We start from the raw sequence: 9143 nt of genomic DNA on the forward strand, positions 1-9143 counted from the left end.
TACAGGGGATGTGGGTTCGATTCCTGGCTGGGGAACTAAGATCCCACATTCCAGGGGGCAGCTAAGCCCTCATGTGGCACGATGAGCCTGCACATCACAGCTAAGACCTGACACAGCAAATATAAATAGTTTAGAAAACAGCCACCACCACCCCCAACCCCTCCATTATCTCAGTCCCGTTTCCCAAGGTCTGAGCCAGGCATCCATTCTCTTCCCTCTCCTCGTACAGGAGGGAAAACTGAGTTCAGGGCGGGGCAGGCCTGGGGCTCGGGCCCGCGGTGGTTATGGGCTTTCCCTTCTAAGGGGACCTTCCAGGAGTCTCTAGCAGCTTGGGACATGGAGGCTTCAGGCTGGGTCTTGGTCTTGTTCCTTGGCCACGGTTCAGATCTGGAGCTGCCCCCTCAGGGCTGGGTTTACCGTGCAGTGAAAATGGGTGGTCAGAGAGGCTGGGGGTCAGGGTCACCCAGAACACGGAGGTGAAGCCTGCCCAGGGGAGGGTCACGCTCTGATGATTCTTGGAGGAAGAGGGGACAGCAGGGCCTCCTGGGCAGGCGGCGGGTGTGGTGAAACATTAACTTGTGGCAGCTTGGGAGGTGGCCTTTCCTCTGGCCACAGTGCCCCCTCATCCCACAGCCCCTCCTGGAGGCCCCCAGTTCCTGCTGCAGCTCCAGCCCCTACTGTTTGTGAAGTGAGTATTAACCAGAGGACCAGAGAAGGTCATCAATCTGCCTGGGGCAGCAGAGCATGACAAGTAACTTTCCCAGAGCCTCCAGGGACCCCCTGAAAGCCATCCGCATGTTCCTGAAGCCATTCCTCATGGACTCTGCTGTGAAGCCCATGCTCCAGACCCCAGGGACTGGGATAAATAAAATCCTCCCATCCTTTTCTTTCTTTGTTTTTTTTTTTTTTTTTTGGAGAACAGTTGCTTTACAATATTGTGTTAGTTTCTGCTGTGCAATGAAGCGAATCAGTTTCATGTATACAGATATCCACTTAGGGCTTCCCTGGTGGCTCAGATGGGAAAGAGTCTGCCTGCACTGCGGGAGACCTGGGTTCAATCCCTGGGTCGGGAAGATCCCCTGAAGAAGGAAATGGTATCCGCTTAAGAGGGTGGCAAAGCGTGAATCGGTTGGATAATATCACTGACTCTAGGACTTGAATCTGAACCAATTCCAGGAGATGGTGAAGGACAGGGAAGCCTGGCATGCTGTGGTCATTGGGCTCGCAGAGTCAGACACGACTTAGCGACTGAGCAACAAATACTTGTATTCCCTCCCTCTTGGCCCTCCCTCCCACTCTGCCGCGCCACCCCTCACGGAGCAGCGAGTTGAGTTCCCTGTGCTATAGAGCTCTTCCCACTGATTATCTGTTTAACACATGGTAATGTATACATGTCAACCCTAACTTCCTAATTCGTCCCACCTTCCCCAAATCCCCCCATTCTGGCCTCAGAACTGCGCTTCCCTCTGCCTCTCTGCCTCCCTTCTCCCTGTTTCTCCGTCTCCATCTTTCTCTTTCCAACTCTCTCTCTGGCTCTGTCCTCTCCTCTCTCTGTCTCCCTCCCTCTCTCATAAGCAAACACAGGAACAATTAAACTTAATGCCTGCCCACTCTGGGCTCACCCCATCCCCCATCTCCCCCCACAAACACAGATGGTCAATGCTCCTGTCCACTCTGTCTCACACCAACTCGGTGACACTGTCACACCTTCCCAGTCTCTGTGCCTGCCACTTCCGGCTGGGTCCTGAGGGTAGCATGTGGGTGTGGGTGTGTCCTGCTCAGGGCTGGCGCTCAGACAGTTAAGGGACTCCAACAGGGCGGGGACCCTGGGCTGCCTCTTGGGCAGGCTTTGTCCTCCCTGCCCCCACTTCCTGCTGGGTCACAGGACTCAGTGGTGGCAGTGAGCTCAGACCTACCCAGGCCTCTCAGAACTTGTGTGAGTTTGAGGGGTTCCCAAGTGGTGGGCTGGGGTCCCTGAACTGTCCAGAGCTGGGCTGGGAGCTAAATGGACAGCCCATGGGGCCAGGGGACTTCTTCCTGAGGGTCCTGATGCTCCAAGGCTGCTGACTCTGGGAGGGAGTTGGGAGGGGCTTGGGGAGTACGTGTGGGTGCCAGACACGCTGCCCCTGGACAGAGGGCCCTGAGGAAGGCTGGACGGTCGTCCTGGCCCAGGCTACCATGATTGAGTGTCTTCCAGGAGAGAGTGCAGGCTGTGGGAGTGGGCTCCCTGTCTAGGGGAGTCTCGCAGGGGAGTGGCTGGGCTCCCGGAGGCCAGAGATCTCATGTTCATCTCCCCAGGTTCAAAGACACCTCAGGCTTCCCTGAGGCATAACAGAACACTGCTCTCCTTCTCACTAAGCAAGGTGAGCAGTAGGGGTGGGGCTGTGACTGAAGCGGGGTGGCCTTGTTTGTGCTGTGGGGCAGGGGCCCCAGTACTTAGGAACACCTAGAGCAGCCTGAAGACCCACATGCAGGTGAGGAAACTGAAACCTTGAGAGGCCACGAGCAGGCTGCTTGTTCCAAGGACCCAGCCCCTGGCTGCAGCTGTTGCTTTACGGGGAGGAGAGCAGTGGAGGGGGTTGAGGGGAGGGAAGGCAGTACGGTCCCCTTGGGTCTGGATGCAAGGTTTCACCCAAGGAAAGGGGGTCTGGGTGTCCTCAGTCCAGGGTGAGGAGAGTGTGAAGCCTCTCACACCTCCTTTCTTTACAGGGCAGGGAAACTGAGGCAGGAGTAAAAGACAGTAGTGAGTGAGGAACTGGGAAGGGGCTGGATTTGAATCCCAGGTTACTGCCCGAGCGGCTGGGACACTCACACTCTGTGAGCATGCATGCTAAATTGCTTTAGTCATGTCCAACTCTGTGCGACCCCATGGACAGTAGCCTGCCAGGCTCCTCAGTCCATGGGGTTCTCCAGGCCAGAGTCCTGGAGTGGGCTGCCAGGCCCTCCTCCAGGGGGTCTTCACATTCCAGGGGAATCTTCCTGACCCAGGAATTGAACCTGTGTCTTTACATCTCCTGCAATGGCAGGTGGGTTCTTTACCACCACCTGGGAAGCCGCTGGGACTCTATATATGCTTGTGTTTAAAAAAAAAAAAAAAGCTAAAGTTGTGTGGCTGGAGAGAAGTCAGTATGAGGTGGTCCCAGCAGCAGGCAAGGTCCCACATACCTTACCTTGCTTAGCCATGCCCCAGCTGCTAGCCGGTGGAGGAGAAAGATAAAGGTGACTCCAGTTTGCAGACGAGAAAACCGAGGCACAGAGAGGTTCTCTCTCCCTTAAGCTGAGTGGCTGAGTGAGCGTGAACCTGAGTCTTCAGGACCCTTTTCTGAGCTTGGAACCTCTGTCAACTGAGACGAATCCCCAACTGCTCCAATGGCCCAGGACACTCCCTGGCTGCCCTCTTTACTGTGGTATGTGATCAGGCAGCCCTGAACCCCAGCAGCTGGCTCCATCTCCAAATTGCACCTTCCTTCTCTTTAAAGTGGGGGTCTTTGACATTCCCTGAAACACTCTTTTACAGCATCAGGCACCCCACTTGCACGTGGGGTGCCTCCTGCCCTGGGCCTGGGGACGCAGAGACTCACAGGCTGGGCAGACAGACCTTAAACCAAGAAGAAGGATAACCTCTGAAGGTGGGTGAATGTGAGTGAGGCTTCCCAGATTGGGCAGGGAGGGCTTCTCTGAGGAGGTGACATTTGAGTTGAAGAATGGATGTAAAGAAGAAGCCAGCCACAGGGAGAGCTGGGGGCAGGGCACTTCCTACAGAGGGCACAGCCTGTGCAAAGGCCCTGAGGCGGGTTTAAGGGAGCCGCTATGACAAGGCTGATGCTGCTGGAGCAGGTAGAGTGAGGGGTGATGGCGGAAGGTGAGAGGAAGTGGCGGGCAGGGCACGTGGGGCCTCTGGGGCCGAGGTGAGGGGTGTGGGTTGTGATGTAGAGGTGCTGGGAGCCACAGGAGGGTCAGGAGTAGGCAAGGAACAGATTGGAGGCTAGTCTTAGAGGCAAGACTAGCAGCCAGAGCTACGGCATATCAGGATTTCAGAGACAAGAGAGATGCACAAATCAAGCCAGCTTCTCAGCCTCTCTGCAATCCCTTCCCCACCCACCCCACCCCTCCTCCGCCAGGCCTTCTGTCCCCACTCCAGCCTCTCAGTGAGGAAAGCAATTAGTCTGGAGTGGCCGGTTGATTAATCTGCAGCTGAGAGGCCCAGAGGACCCTCCCCTCCCCCACCTGCAGCTCTGAGAGTTCCACCCTCCTGCCACCCTTCTCCTACCCTCACTCTGGATGAGGGAGAGGCAATCGGGATGGATCCCAGGAGTCAGGGTTTGCTGAAGAACCACCCCTCCCAACCCACTGCAGGGCTATCAACTGCTCTCTATAGGGCCTGGCTTGTCTATTTCACCCCAAAACCAGCTATCTCCCCACCCCAAAGAGCCCAGATCCATATTTCAAGCTGCCTCCTCTGGTTTCCCCTTGGAGTCATGTGATGCTCAAATGGAACCTGAATTCACCAGCTCTTTGGTGCTTCCTCCCAGATCTTCCCCATCTAGGTGGTGGTTGCCCCACCCACCCAGAGAACTGCGTGACTCGTCACCCATCGAAATCATGAGTTACCTTTGAATCCCGTTGAACATCCTATAGCTATGGCCTGTCTCTCAACCACCAAAACATGTCCCAAATCCACTCATGGGCCCCAGCCTGGCCCATGTCCCCCCCCCAGATGCTGTCCCAGCCTCTATTCTCCCCCAATGGTCCCTGCTCCCTGGCAGACACAGGAGGCTCCTTAAAATCATAAAGGGAAGAACTTCCCTGGTAGGTCAGTGGATAAGACTCAGTTCTTGATTCAGGGGGCCCAGGTTTGATCCATGGTCAGGGAACTAGATCCCAAATATCACAACTGATACCTGGCTCAGCCAAAATAAATAAATAAATAATATATATATATTTTTAAAAAATCATAAAGCAAGTGGTGTAACTTGAGAGCTCTCAATCCACACCCAGAAGCAACACCCAACTCATCACCCCACCCCCGAGGCCCCACATCAATTTCCCACCAACTCACCTCCTCGAACTCCATTCCCACCTCCCCTCACTGTCCATCTAACCGACCAGCTTGATCCTACCTCAGGGCCTGTGCATGTCCTGTTCCCTCTGCCTGGCACTCTACTTCCCTAGCTCTCCCCTGGCCAGCTCCTTTTCCTCTTTCCAGTCTCAGCTCAAAGTCCTCTCCTCAAAAGACCCTCAATAACCCCTGAGCAACATTAATGGCCCCTCCCCCAGCCACACCCCCAGTCCCTGGCATAGATTCCTCTTCTTCCTAGCACCATGCAAGCCATCTTTTTGTATTCAATGAATAAATGGATGAACATAAATGTGGGCAAGTGATTTTCCCATCTAGAAATCCATTTCCTGAAGAAGAGGCAGCTGATGTCTCCATGGGCCTCCCGTTCTGGAAGGAGCCCATTGTTTCCACCTCCCCACCCTCAGCTTTCCCTGCACGTCCTCCAGCTGCCAGGGATCCTCCCTGGGGAGCCTAGGATGGAACACTTCGGTTTTTGCATTAGAATTCAGATGCCCCTGGGAGAGAAGGATGACGTGTGCGTGTGGGAACAGTCAGGTGTCCTGCATCCTAGGAGGATCGGATTCACGCAAAGAGCTGAAGGGAGAGTGGGGAGTTGAGCCGCCCCTGGCTGTGTGACCCTCAGCAGCTCATTTCCTCTCTGAGCTTTAACATCCTCCTCTGGGACATGGGAATAAGAGGGGCCACCTCACAAGGAAGGAAGTGAACCTAGAAGAGCTTCAACTGATGTCCTCTTCTCCTACCTTCTTCCCCATCGCCCCTTGCCCTGGCTCTGGCCCAGATTAGCCTTCTAGTCTTGGCCTTCAGGTGGCTCAGTGGTAAGTAGAGAATCTTTTAGCAATACATGAGTCACAGGAGATGCTGGTTCAATCCCTGGGTTGGGAAGATCCTCTGGAGAAGGAAATGACAACCCATTCCAGTATTCTTGCCTGGAGAATCCCATGGACTGAGGAACCTGGCGGGATACAGTCCATAGGGTTGGAAAGAGTTGGACACAAGACTCAAGTGACTTAGTATGCACACACACTTGGATCTCAGTTTCTCCATCTGAATATTGAGCCTGATGGTGGGGTCACACTTACTTGTGTAGTGCAGGGACAGAGACGCAGAAGGCTGGTTCTGAGCTCTGCCTCTCCCAAGTCCTCATTTGTGCCTTTGCCTCCTACCCCTATCCCCATGGCCACGGGTTCCAGTTTTGACGCTACTTCCTGGGGTCAGCACTGCGGACAGTTCCCAGCCTAAAGCTAGCATATGCCTGCTGGACGATTCTGTTATTAGCAACTCCAAGGAACCAGTGTGGATTTCATTACTGGTTGACAGATGAGGAAACTGAAGCATGCTTGGCCTAGACCATATCGCATGGATTGAACTCAGATCTGATGGGATGGAGAGTGCATCAGTTCATCCCGATTCTGTCTGATTTATATATACATATCTTCTGGCTATGCACAAAGTATGTGGGATCTTAGTTCCCTGACCAAGGATCAAACCCATGCCCCTTGCATTGGAAGCTTGGTGTCTTAGCCACTGGACCACCAGGGAAGTTCCCTGTTTGATTTCTAAATGTCTCAAGTGTTTACCCAGAGCACGTTTGCAAACACTATCTCATTTAGTTTTTCCTGTTCAGTCCTTCCAACAAGAAGCCTCAGAACCCAGAACCTCATCTCCACCATTTCCTTACCACCTGCAAGTTACTTAACCTCTGAGCCTCAGTTTTCTTGTTTGTACAGTGGGGATAATAGTACAAAATGGTCTCATTGTGTTCTTAGGAGCTGATCCATGAAGGATCCTTAGAACACCACCTGTGTGGAATGAGTGTGTAAGAAAGAGTGGCTATTGGTACTGTCATTATTCACTTGTTTATGTACTGCATGTCTTATCTTTACATTTTAATAATAATAAGACATGCTAGAATACCATTACAGTGCATGTTATTATAATATTATAATAAATAGCAATATATATATAATGTTATAAACAATAAATATACTATATATGAATTGACTGATAAAAAATATTTTTTCAGTGCCTACTGTGGGCCAGGCACTATTCATATCCTGCAAGGTTTGAGATCCACATTCCCATTTCATCGGTGGGGTAACTGAGGCTGAGAGAAGGAAATTCACTGAGGGGAAAAGAAGGACTGAGATACAACTCTCTGCGTCAGTCCAGGAATCTGGACTGAGAGAATGTCAGTTCCTGGAAGAATGTTTTCTGGAAGAAACAGAATGTGCAAAGTCTTGGAGTCAAGGGGATCAGGTGCATGAGCTGAACATAAATCAGTGTGGCTGGAAGGTGGGAGGGGAGCCTGGAGAGATGGGCAGGGGCTTGACCACACACGACCTGGTGAAGATACCTCAGAGACTCCTTGTCCCCAGGGCTCCAGAGAGCTCCCACGCCTGGGAACGTGCTCATGTTTTGCTGCTGTCTCCCCAGGCAGTCTGGGAGCTGGCTGATTCCGGCTTGGCCCCCATGAGCCCCTTTGGCAATGGTGTCATCCAGACATGCTTCTCAGGGACCCCATTGCTGCCGCGACTGTCACACTGCCTCAGGACCACTGTAGATGTGGAGCCGAGGGCCTGTGTGCTGTTCAACGTCGGGGCTGGAGGGAAATGACAGGGCTGGCCCCAGGCAGGTCAAGAGGCTTGTGGGGATCAAGGGGGCCTGTCCCAGGAGAAAGAGAGTGCCTCGTCTAGCTGGACCTTTCTTTAACTTGTTCAACAAGCATTTATTAAGCACCTACTGTGTGCCAGACCTCGTACTTGGAATATAGTCATGGGCATGTGGCTATATTCACAGGATGATGGTGGAGATAGACTCATTCTAACTGGAGAGATCAGGGTGATAAGGGAGCCCAGAGGAGGCTTCCAACCCAGCACTGTGGAGGGAGGGGGAGGGGGATGGGACGAGGAAGGGCTGCTAGGAAGAAGTAGTATCTAGGCTTAGCCTAAAGGACAAAGAGAGGTCAGCCAGGAGGAGACAGGGAGTGGTGGTCTAGTTGCTAAGTTGTATCCCACTCATGCAACTCCATGAGCTGTACCCTGCCAGGCTCCTCTGTACATGGAATTTTCCAGGTGAAAATACTGGAGTGGGTTGTCATTTCCTAATCCAGGGGATCTCCCTAACCCAAGGAATAGACCTAGGTCTCCTTCATTGCAGGCAGGTTCTTCACTGGCTGAGCCAGAAGCGTGTGCCAATTAGAAGAAACAGAATGTCTGGAGTCTTGGACTCAAGAGGATCAGCTGCATGAGTTGAACATAGACCAGTGTGGCTGGAAGATGGGAGGGGAGCTTGGAGAGGTGGGGAGGGGCCTGACTACCCAAGATCTCATGGGATATAAGGGGAGGCATGGGTGGGTTTTCAAGGCAGTGAGTTGATCAGATTGGCATTAAAAAAAAAAAATTCCCTGTGGCTACTGTAGGGACCACTGTCAAGAGCAGAAGTGAAAACAACAGGGGTCCAATTAAGACACCTTGACAGTTCTAGGCAGTAGATCGTGGCGCCTGGACCAGTGTGGGAGCCACTGGCTGGAGAGAAGTAGGCAGATTCAGAAGTTATGTATAAAATAGACACACCAGGCTTTGGTGGGCACCAGCAGTAGGTAAGAGAGAGGGGATCTGGTGTGGACAGCTCCTGGTCTTTGACCCTTCACATGTGACATCCCTTTTCATCCTTGTAACAAAGCCAAGAGATGGGAACATCATCATTATCCCCATTTTCTGGAACAGAAACAGGTTTGGGGAGGGAAAGCAAGAGCCAGCCAGTGGCAGAACCCACACCCCCCACCACTGGACCAAGTTGTCTCCCACTATCAGCTTTGGGGGGCCGGGGACTGAGCCAGATGGAATGGACAGAGAGGAGCAATTTGTTTGGCACCACCCAGCAAGACATGGCAGTATTGTAACTGGGGCTCAGTGTGTCTGATTCCCTGGTACAAGTATTTTCCATTCTTCCCACTCGGGGACACAACTAGAGTAGAGGATAGACAGTCTTCACGGGAAATACGCTTGAGATGTCCTTGTGAGTTCTCTGAAAAGATCGGAGCCCTTCCTACCCCCAAATCTGT

The sequence above is a fragment of the Bos grunniens genome, chromosome 7 (assembly GCF_055505025.1).
Source record: "Bos grunniens cultivar Pamir isolate PY7600 chromosome 7, Bosgru_T2T1.0, whole genome shotgun sequence".
Lineage (NCBI taxonomy): Eukaryota > Metazoa > Chordata > Mammalia > Artiodactyla > Bovidae > Bos > Bos grunniens.